The sequence below is a fragment of the Schistocerca piceifrons genome, chromosome 6, assembly GCF_021461385.2.
Source record: "Schistocerca piceifrons isolate TAMUIC-IGC-003096 chromosome 6, iqSchPice1.1, whole genome shotgun sequence".
Classification (NCBI taxonomy): domain Eukaryota; kingdom Metazoa; phylum Arthropoda; class Insecta; order Orthoptera; family Acrididae; genus Schistocerca; species Schistocerca piceifrons.
Genome location: NC_060143.1, coordinates 312315385 through 312326803, shown reverse-complemented (window position 1 = coordinate 312326803; position 11419 = coordinate 312315385). Strand labels below are relative to the sequence as shown.

The window sequence follows — 11419 nt, the reverse complement described above, 5'->3', positions numbered from 1 at the left end:
GCCACTCTTTCTGTCCCACCATCTCTGTCTCCTCTCCCTATCTTTCCAACTGGCACTGCCTCCTCTCTCTTCCACTGCCACTGTTTCTCTGTTATTCTCTTTCTGCGCAAATAAGCGCAAGTACTTTCACGTGCCAAAATTTTTGGTGAGGAAGGCGGAAAGAGGGTTCAGGCAGTTGATTCCTCCAATTATCCGTCAGAGTCTTTTAACGCGGAACGTTTTCGTCTTTTTTGTGTTCCCGACAGGAGCATTTTTCAGCTGGTTCTCCAGTGTATGTAGTTAGTGTGGAGAAGTGTGCTCGAGTCGGCCTACGTTCTATATAAGTTGTCGCTGCGACCAGGGTCCATTTTACACTTGCCCGACAGCCATCTCTACGGCATCGTGTACACGGTCGTGGCATTGATGGTCGTTCAGCGGGTTTCACATCGAAGCGGCAAGGAATTAAGTTTTAGGAAACACCCAGTTTATAGACGCAGCAGTAGGGAAAAAAGTATCCATCATATTTCTCTTGCTTTTGGCTGAAATTTCTCCACTTACTTGTATAGCTGCCTCGATTCGTTGAAGTCCAATTATCATTAATGCTGCTCCTTTCCATTTGTCAGGCACAAAGCTGAGCGGACTGACACAGGCTTTCCCAACATATATAGAAAAATCAGGATCCAAGTTCAAACATTTTTGAAAAATTCTCCATTTGTTGTTCAATATAGGTATCCTCGAGCTCTGGAATGACGGTAATTCAAAATTCTCTTTGCAACTGTCGTTGGTAGAAGGAGGTGGCTGGGCAGCCCGAGAGTCATATACCTCGCGAAAAAGTCATCCCACGACATCCTCAGACGCCCGTGTAGCTCATCGAATGTAGGTGTATGCATTCGAAAGTACTTGCTGTCGATGTAAGACGCGATACGCTCTGCTTCCATTCTTTTAAATTAATTGAATGAATCCATTGTACTCCGTTTCTCCTTCTTTTCAGGCGACGATAAATGAAACCCGTGCTAGAATTTCATTTGACTGGGACTGGGACTGTACTGATAGACTGGGAAGGAATAAAATGAATGCGATGCCTTACACACCAGTCGGTGGATAAGTGTGAAATAGTTGCGACGTTATCAGGTGTACACGGCCGTTTGGACGGCTGCCGAACAAGTGTGAAAGGAACGTAAAACAACCACACGTCGCCTTCCACCGAGGTGACAAAAGTCATGGGATACTTCCTAATATCGTGTTGGACCTCCTTCTGCCAACTCGACTTGATATGCACTCAATAACTCATTGGAACTCCCATGTAGAAACAGTGAGCCATGACTGCTTCTATAACCGTCCGTAATTGCAAAAGTGTTGCCGGTGAAGAATTTTGTGCAAGAACTGACGTCTTGATTATGTCTGGTAAATGGGTGCCCAAATCATTCGCTCGAACTGCCCAGAATGTCCTTCAAACCAATCACGAACGGTTGTGGTCCGGTACAGAGTGCACTGTCATCCTTAAATTTTCCATTATTGTTTGGGAACATTAAGTCCATGAATGGCCGAAAATAGTCTCCAAGTAGTCGAACATAACCAGTTACAGTCAATTATCGGTTCAGCTGGATCAGAGGACAGAGTCCATTCCCAGAGTCCATTCCATGTTAACACAGACCACACCGTTATGGAGTCACCACCAGCTTGCAGAGTGCCTTATTGACAACTTGGGTGCATGGCTTCATAGGCTCTGCACCACGCTCTTACCGACTGAAACCGGGGCTCATCGTCCAGACCACGTTTTCCAGGCGTCTAGGGTCCAACCGATATGGTCACGAGCCCAGGAGAGGCGGTGCAGCCGGTGTCGTGTTGTTAGCTAGGGCATTCGCATCGGTCCTCCGCTCTAGTAGCCCATTAACGCCAAATTTCACTGCACTGTCCTTACGGATACGTTCGTCGTACGACCTACACTGACTTCTGCGGTCGCTTCACCCGGTTTTGTCTGTCTGTTAGCACAGATAACTGTACGTAAGCGACGTTGCTCCCCGTCGTTAAGTGAAAGTCGTCGGCCACTGCATTGTCCACGGTGAGGGGTAATGCCGGTAATTTGATACTCTCTGCGCATTCTTAATAGAGTGGATCGCGGCATACTGAATTCGCTAACGATTTCCGAAACAGAATGTCCCACGCGTCTGACTCCAACAATTATTCCCCGTTCAAATTCTGTTAATTCCGATCGTACGGCTCTAATCACGTCGAAATCTTTCACGTGAATCACGTGAGTAGAAATGACTGTTCCGCCAATTCAGTGCCCTTTTATACCTTGTCTACGCGATACTAGCGTCATCTGTATATGTGCACATCGCTATCCCATGACTTTAGTCATCTCAGAGAATACACTATATTGCTGCTCTGAATAATCACGCTTGACATCGACAGGACTTGCACTACACAAAACATTGTCTTCGTTTCGACCACGTTAAAAGGCGGGACTTTAATTCCTATACTGTATTTTCATGTGTTACTAGCTGTACCAGGCCACGCTGTCCTGTGGCACAGACTGGTTAAACGGAAAAGAAAGACAAGAGGAAGCTTCTAACATTTATGGAAACAGGATAACGTCCTAATGTCCTTCTGTCCCCTGTCCCTGCCCATCGCTTCCTCACCCTGTCTTTAGCCATCTCTTCCTCCTTCCCCCCCTCTCTCGGTACACCATCTTCTCCTCCCCCTTCCTCTCCACCTCCTCCTGCCCCCTCCTCTGTCCATTTCCTTCTTTCCGCTCCCTATTTCCATTTCCTCCCACCCTCCCATCCATCTCCTCTCCTCTCCCATCTCTCTAACTCTGAGCATCGTTTATTTTTTTTGCAAATTCAGATTCTGTTCCAATAATAAGCTGATAAGCCAGAAATGCAGTTTTTCTTTCTTCTGTAAAAACGATGTATGAGGAAGAAAACAATCCAGCACATTGTTGTTTATACAATTTGTGTTTTAAAAAAATGGTACAAATGGCTCTGAGCACTATGGGACTTAACATCTGAGGTCATCAGTCCCTTAGAACTTAGAACTACTTAAACCTAACTAACCTAAGGACATCACACACACCCACTCCCGAGGCAGGATTCTAATCTGCGACCGTTGCGGTCGCACAGTTCCAGACTGAAGCGCCTATAACCGCTCGGCCATTACGTTTAAAAACGTGTATAATGAGAAAGAATATACACGGAAAGTACATTTTGTCTAATGGTTTAAATGACTCACTATCGTACACAGATCAAAAAAAGTTTCGCATCACTTCGCTTCCGAGAATTACGGAACCTGTACCGAAAATTGGAATAGAGATCAACATAAACATCACTTCCGCCCTTTTTATTGCTCATGAAAACCACACATTACATGTTGTTCCATCATACAGCGAGAGCTTCAGAGATGGTGGTCCAGATTGCTGTACACTCCGGTATCTCTAATACCCAGTAGCACGTCCTCTTGCATTGATCCTTGCCTGTATTCGTCGTGGCATATTGCTGTACACACCGGTACCTCTATTCTCCAGTAGCACGTCCTCTTGCATTGATGCATGCCTGTATTCGTCGTGGCATACTAACCACAACTTCATCAAGGCACTATTGTTCCAGATTGTCTCACTCCTCAACGGCGATTCGGCGTAGATCTCTCAGAATGGTTGGTGGGTCATGTCGTCCATAAACAGCCCAGGCATGTTTGATAAGGTTCATGTCTGGAGAACATGCTGGCCACGATAGTCGAGCGATGTCGTTATCCTGAGGGAAGTCATTCACAAGATGTGCACGATGGGGGTACGAATTGTCGTCCATGAAGACGAATGCCTGGCCAATATGCTGCCGATATGGTTCCACTGTCGGTCGGAAGATCGCACAGCCGTTAGGCGCCTTCCATGATCACAGTGTGTCTAAGGCATTCAGCCTGACTGGGTTGCCTCCAGACACGTCTCAGACGATTGTCTGGTTGAAGGCACATGCGACACTCATCGGTGAAGAGAACGCGATGCCAATCCTGAGCGGTTCATTCGGTGTGCTGTTGGGCCCAACTGTACCGCGCTGCATGGTGTGCATAGATGGTCGCCATGGACGTCGGGAGTGTAGTTGCGCATCATGCAGCCTATTGTGCGCAGTTTGAGTCGTAACACGACGTCCTGTGGCTGCAAGAAAAGCATTATTCAACACGGTTGCGCTGCTGTCAGGGTTCGTCCGAGCCATAATCCGCGGCTAGCGGTCATCCACTTTAGTAGTAACCCTCGGAAGGCTTGAGCGAGGCATTTCATCGACAGTTCCTGTTTCTCTGTATCTCCGACATGTCCGAACAACATAGATTTGGTTCACTCGGAGACGCCTGGACACCCCTTGCTGAGAGCCCTTCCAGACACAAACTAACAATGCGGACGCAATCGACCTGCAGTATTGACCGTCTAGGCGTGGTTGAACTACAGACGACACGAGCCATGTACCTCCTTCCTGGTGGAATGACTGGAGCTGATTGGCTGTCGGATCCCCTCCGTCTAATAGGTGCTGCTAATGCTTGTTTGTTTACGTCTTTGGGCGGATTTAGTGACAGTCAAAAGGACTGTGTCTGTGATACAATATCCACAGTCAACGTCTATCTTCAGGAGTTCTGGGAACCGGGATGGTGCGAAGCTTTTTTTGATGTGTGTACTTGAGACAATCTACGACAAAAGCAGAGGATTTTTATAGCAGAGGATTTTCTTTCTCACTGTAAGTTTTAACAGAGAAACTGTACATAGTTTTTCAAAAGAAATGTAGTCTATGTCTGTTTGAACGTTTAATAAAATATTGTTTAAAATTTGAAGTAAATCGGTTTCAATCATTTCAGTTTACTGTCGATGTAAAATTTGTTTTATGCCGTAATCTGCTTTTTATAAAGGCTTGGTAACTTCGTACCACGGCAAGCATTCAACTAATAGATTCTATGTGTTGTCAAAACAAACTGCAGTATAACATTTCCAGTGTTGAGATGGATTTATAGCACATTTCGAGAAAAACAAACTTTATTTTTACAAACAACCTTTCACTATTATGTATTTTGAACGTATATTTGTAAATTTGTTCATATATTAATCCAAATGTTAACGTAACGTATAAGAATTAGGAGTAAATCGGTCAAGTACTTTTTGAGATTTTTGGTAATAATGTTTCCTTTTCATGCATAAAATGTATGTTTATATTTTATATATATTAAAAATATACAGCAAATGTCCGTCTGAATTTTCATTAGAGTATCGTGTGAAAATTTGAAGAAAACCAGTCATGAACTTTTTGAGATTTTCGGTAACATCCTTTCCCATTCATATATTAAATATTTAGTTCATACATGATACACAGGGTGTCCCAAAATAATGTATATACTCTTTGAAACAGAATATCTTTTAAATTAAAGGAGACAGAAATACAATTTTTATAGGTAATAATTTGGAAAGCGGTGAAGAACATAGCAATACTTTCTTTTGTTTCAGGATTGTGAGCAAACATGGTGTTATCGTTTGAACAACGGAAATGGGTGATAAAGTGTTACTGGAAAACAGAGAATGTGAGTACGATACGCCGACGTTGGAGAGTTGAATTTGGAACACTACCTGCCGAGCGGGATTAGCCGAGTGGTCTTAGGCGCTGTAGTAATGGACTGTGCGACTGGTCCCGGCGGAGCTTCGAGTCCCCCCTAGGGCATGGGTGTGTGTGTTTGTCCTTAGGATAATTTAGGTTAAGTAATATGTAAGCTTAGGGACTGATGACCTTAGCAGTTAAGTCCCATAAGATTTCACACACATTTGAACATTTTTTGGAACACTACCACCGACAAAAGTAACACAAGAATCAGAGATAAGTCTGAAGTCGAAGGAACGGTGCACGATATGAAGAAGTACATGGCGGACAAAAGAGAAGTTCAACAGACAATAAGAGTGTTGATGCAGTAATCCAGGCATACATACGATCCCCGGAGAAATCTGTAAGGCAATGCTCTCGTGAGACCGGGCTCTGCAGGAGCAATGTTGACAGAATTTTGCGGTCTCAGAACTCTAAGCCTTATATTCCAAGACTTCTCTATGCAGGATGATCCTGATATTCGAAGTGAATTTCGTGAGTGGTTCATTAACAGATGTGAAGAAGAGCGACGTTTCCAGGATCGAATTCTGTGGTCAGATGAAGCGACGTTTAAACTTGATCGAAAAATTAATTACCATAGTTGCGTGTACTGGACCAAGGACAATCTATACGTAACCGACCAAAGGCATGTTAACCTACCAGGAGTAACAATTTGGTGAGGCCTAGAGGATTAATCGGGCCGTACTTCTATGACAACACTGTCACGGGCGAGTCGTACTTTCAAATGTTGGAAAAAATAACTCCTGGTCTTAGCGTTGTGTTAGGAAATGAAGATTATTACTTTCAACAGGATGGGGCGCCACCTCATTTTCATCCTGGATGTGAGGGCATTTCTCAATCGCACATTCCCTGCCAGATGGATAGGACGATGAGGGAGTGTGAAGTATTCCACTCGATCTCCAGATTTAACTCCACTAGACTTCTTTCTGTGGGGTACTCTTAAGAACACAGTATACGCTGCGAGACCATACACACTGGACGATCTTATAGAGCAAATTGAGCAAGCTATTGCTGCTATTCCGTCGGAAACAATAAAGCTGGCATGTCGCTCAGTTGTTAAGTCGTTTTCGACGGTGTATTGCAATAGACGGACACCAGTTTGCACATTTACCACCTTAAGTCGGGCCATGAGGCACCTAACACCTCTAAAATTGTATTTCTAAGCCCTTTCACCAAAGAGATGTTCAGTTTCAAAGAGTGTATACATTATTTTGGGACAACCTGTGTATTGAAAAATTAGTATACTAAAACACGCGCATGAAGCGAGTGCCAAATCTTCAAGTAAATCAGATGACTGCTTTTCGAGTTTTGCGAGCACAAACAAACGCAAGTTGATTTATTTTACTTCTTCACATTATTCCAAAACAAAAAATGGCCAGCATACTGTACGTGCAGTACGTAATGGTTGATGGTTAACACAAACAAATGTACTTAGGTGATAAATGGATGTTTCGTTAAGTTCCTTTCTAATTTTTACCTAATAATTGTATTGTGTCACCACCAAATCAGTTGCTCAAGGAGAACTAGATGACCTAAACATCGGATCTGGAATCATCGAAGACCAAGAGCGGTACATTTCCGGACCTGCGTTCCTGTTTAAAATATTATGTACTCACTCCTCTCTACAAGTTCTACAAGTTTGTAACGGGAATTCCCGAACACACTGTGTAGTCTATAGACATGACACTGTGATGAGTGTTTTACGCTTAGACAAATTCAGCAGGTAATTTACTGAGACTCGTGTAGTTATATGGTTGTTTTCTCAATTTGTTGAAACCAGTGTCTTTCTAATATGATACAAAAACATAGTAATAGTATGATCTGCGTAAAATGTAGACTATTATACAAATTTTCAACTGGCTTTGGACTTACATACACTGCACTCAAAGTCGGATACACCTGTAAATGCTTTCGCAAAGACAGATGAAACAGTTAAACACATGGAAAAGTGATGAACGCTCACTTTGTAAAGCGTGGTGCATGGAAGGCACAGATCTGCGGTCGAGTTCTGGCCACTTTGCAAGAGTGCATAAGCCTTACAGGTAACTAACGAGAAACCTTTTACTTTCCAAAATGTAGCGTTCAGACTTGCGTGAGAGCTATGGAGAAGAGCATTTACATCACCGTGAAATGTGGGAAATGAGGTTAAAATTCATCTTTTTCTTTCAAAGTGCAGTACAGTTACGACAATATCAATATGGATGAATTACCAAGTGAGACCTCTTTCCGGAAGAGAGTAAAATTCTGCCACTAGAAAGCGAAATACATCGTTCGGCAATGTCACAAAAAACGTGTTTCACTCGCAGCCTAATTAATGTGAACTGCCGAGTACAGTTTTGTTTCCCGGAGTCGAGGTGAACGACCAGCTTGTTATCTGAACGACCTCCGAGAGAAACCACATCACGCTGTGTGTGACGTCACAGCGAAAGCAGAAGTACCGCTTGGACTGGATCCCACAAGCCTCGAAACTACTGCGTGGGCGATGGTGGTGTAATGGTCAGCATAGTTGCCTTCCAAGCAGTTGATCCGGGTTCGATTCCCGGCCATCGCATGTATTTTAACTTTCCCCTCTCTTTACGGGAGTCAAGTGTCAATTTGTAGTAGGAATCAGATTGTTAATTAAGCTCTACATATACAGTAGAACACATTGCGTGTTTGTGAAATGCTGTATTGTTGCTCCCGGTCACGAAATATTGCTTTATTTCCACGAACTAACTTTTCGAGCTTTTCAAGGCGCATCTTCAGTAGACGCATGCAGAAGTTTGCACACTCATGAAGCTGAGCACTGGAGTTTCTTTCACGTGGCAAACATCTGCACGCCTTATTTGAAGATATGACTCAAAAAGCTCGAGAACTAATTTATGAGTTGGTTACTGCTATGTTAACATTTCAACGGAATGTCTCCTTCGTTATTTAGAGGCTTTTTAACATTCATCATGGCATGAATAAACAAGCTACTGAACGGATTAAATGTAAAAACGTAAAATTTTTTTAAAATAATAACTATCAGTTTTCTATCGAGAAAACGCAAGTGTATTTTTAAAACAGTTTTATTATGGAATGACAAGCGATACACTAATATAATACCAACGTAGCTTCCATTAATATGAAACACTTAAGATAATGTCTATTCTCATAAAAATTTGCCGCCGGCTTGCTGAAAATCCGTTTTGACGTCATCGTTGACGTGGTGCAAATCTGTTTCCGGGTGCAGCGACAAGTAGAATCACAAAATCGCATTTGTCTTGCAAAGGAGGTGTTAGAACTTTTCTCCCTACTGAAAATGTCCACTCACCTTGTGGTGCATTTGTTCTTCGGCAGTCCAGTCCATATGCCTGCCCGGTTAGATGAAGAATAATGTTTCTCTACTGAATCGGTTGTAGTAGAACCGGTATCATTACACGAGTCTAAAAGGCGCAACAAGTTTTTCTAGTATCAGGTTTAACTGAGATGTTAAAGGACAAATAGTTCGCGAGTGAAAACTTCGATATATTGTTACTCCTTTTGTAGTAAAGACCACCAAGTACTTGCTAATCTTAAGTTAAAATTTCGGCACAGACGCGCAATCACAGTCACTCATAATATACAGCTCATGGTAACTAACCGAATCTCTTAACCAAAAAGATTCCAAACGGATTTTCTGTGACAGTATGCTCGCTCAAATATTACACAAATTGACTACTACGAACGTTCAGTTCGTGGTTACGACTTGTACAACACTCCACGCGGGTTTTGATTAATTCGAAAGTCACAGTTTACATACAAAAATTGTAACTTGGCGCGTTCATGTATTTCTCTCACTCGTTCTCGTTCACTTTGCTCCACTCCACGGTCAAGTTTAACTCATGATTCTACAAAATTATCCAATTTCTTCAGATCTTCTTATAGACGCGCCCGAACATGCTGAAGGGTGGGCTCCGAACTAAGGAATTCTTTAGTTCCTACAATACGCACTAATGTACTGTCCTCTTATTGGATAGTATACATCACGGCCAATCCGACATCAGTATTGTCGTAAGATGCTTCTTGTTTTCCAAGTACCGTAAACTGTTTAGTTGCACTTTACATATTTCCCGTGAAAGTATCAAATGGCTCTGAGCACTATGGGACTCATCTGCTGAGGTCATTAATCCCCTAGAACTCAGAACTAGTTAAACCGAACTAACCTAAGGACATCACAAACATCCATGCCCGAGGCAGGATTCGAACCTGCGACCGTGGCGGTCTTGCGGTTCCAGACTGCAGCGCCTTTAACCGCACGGCCACTTCGGCCGGCGTGAAAGTATCATTCAATCTCTCTGTACATCCTCAGTTCTCATGCTAAGGTACACACAGTTAATAGATATGATAATATTCATTTCTTACATTACTTCGCATTCACACTAATAACTAAACATACTAAGTCATCAATAATTAATAGAAGACGCAATATTCACAGAAGATACATATTTTGTTTCCAAAATATACCGTTTTGACTACTGGATTTCATAGTCCGTTAGACGACTACACTTTTCAGCCAGTCATTACTACAGAGCGCACATCTGTCTTGCTAGAACCATTCTAGAACCGTGATTCATTCATTGTTTCTTTACCTATCTGCTCGCTACCGTCCGACTCACATAGGCGAGATATAAGGCGATACGCCTTAACCTATATTGATGAAATTTTGACTCAATTTTCTGCACCAAGTCTTCAGTTATAACATGTCGTCGCCCACTTCACAGTTCATCATGAATATTAGTCGAAAGATATTAAAAGACATTCTAACTGATTTTCCTACCATTACAGCGTTCACAGCGTTTCGCCATGAAGTTCACTAAACCCCTGACCAATTTCCACCGATTCCGCGTATTTTGCACACCAAAACGAATTACAGTGTGTGTTTCACACTCGGTGGGAATTTCAATTAACTGAGGCATTTTAAATAAGCGCAAACAAACGTTAACACGGGCGAATGCCATCCTAGTAACGCGTGTGGATATCCATTGGATGCAGAAGTTCATCCACGTAGGTGGATCACCGATCGCTAAGCTGTAGATCCACCTAATACCTAAAAATCAATACTTGTTTGGTTGTTCTTATTTTACGCGCTGCCATGCCGTTCACGCGACTGTAATAAAACTTTGTCAACTTATTGCTTGCACTTGTGCGAAGGTTATGGGCATAGTCGTGTGTCGTACCGACAAATGTATTTGAATCAGCATGAAAGTAGTGAGATGTTTTGCTGTGAGAGCAACAAACAGGCCAGCGTTTTGTTGCATCTTACAGATTCCGATGCGATAAATGTATGTTATATGCAATCGAAAATGACAGTGCAAACAAATTTTCTGTTTCGTCAGCGAATCGATGAAGATATTTACACACAACCGTATATCGTCTTAATTTCTTCGACAAAAACATGCCTCACAAACGTCCTTCACTTAGTACGTAGAAGTAATCGAATTCAGACTTCTCAAACAATCGAGGAACGACGGGCGAGCAAAGAAGGAGATCGTTTACGAATTGCACGTTAACCTGGATCAGAATCTCAAGATCAACATGCGGCAAGAATCGAAACAGAACGTTAACGTGCTACCCGATCACGATCACAAGACCAACATGCTTCAAGAAATGCGTAGTGTTATGTAGCTAGTCAAGAAAGACGAAGAAAGTTAACAACTTCCCAGTATTGATTATCGCTAAACACTTCAGCAATAACTCATCTGCAGCAGCATACAGTCCAGTGATTCCAGTTACAGTTCACAGTTCTCTAGTGGCACAAGGCTGCAAATATGCAAACATGAAGTATAAATAAGTAGAATGTTAATAACGTT

The 11419-nt window shown here is 42.6% G+C and overlaps 1 non-coding gene across 1 annotated transcript; it reads left to right on the top strand.

Annotated features, from left to right (window-relative positions):
- The first annotated feature begins 8085 nt into the window (after positions 1-8085).
- Positions 8086-8157, top strand: Trnag-ucc. Its single transcript has one exon. It is a non-coding gene; the product is annotated as a tRNA-Gly (tRNA).
- The last annotated feature ends 3262 nt before the right edge of the window (positions 8158-11419 follow it).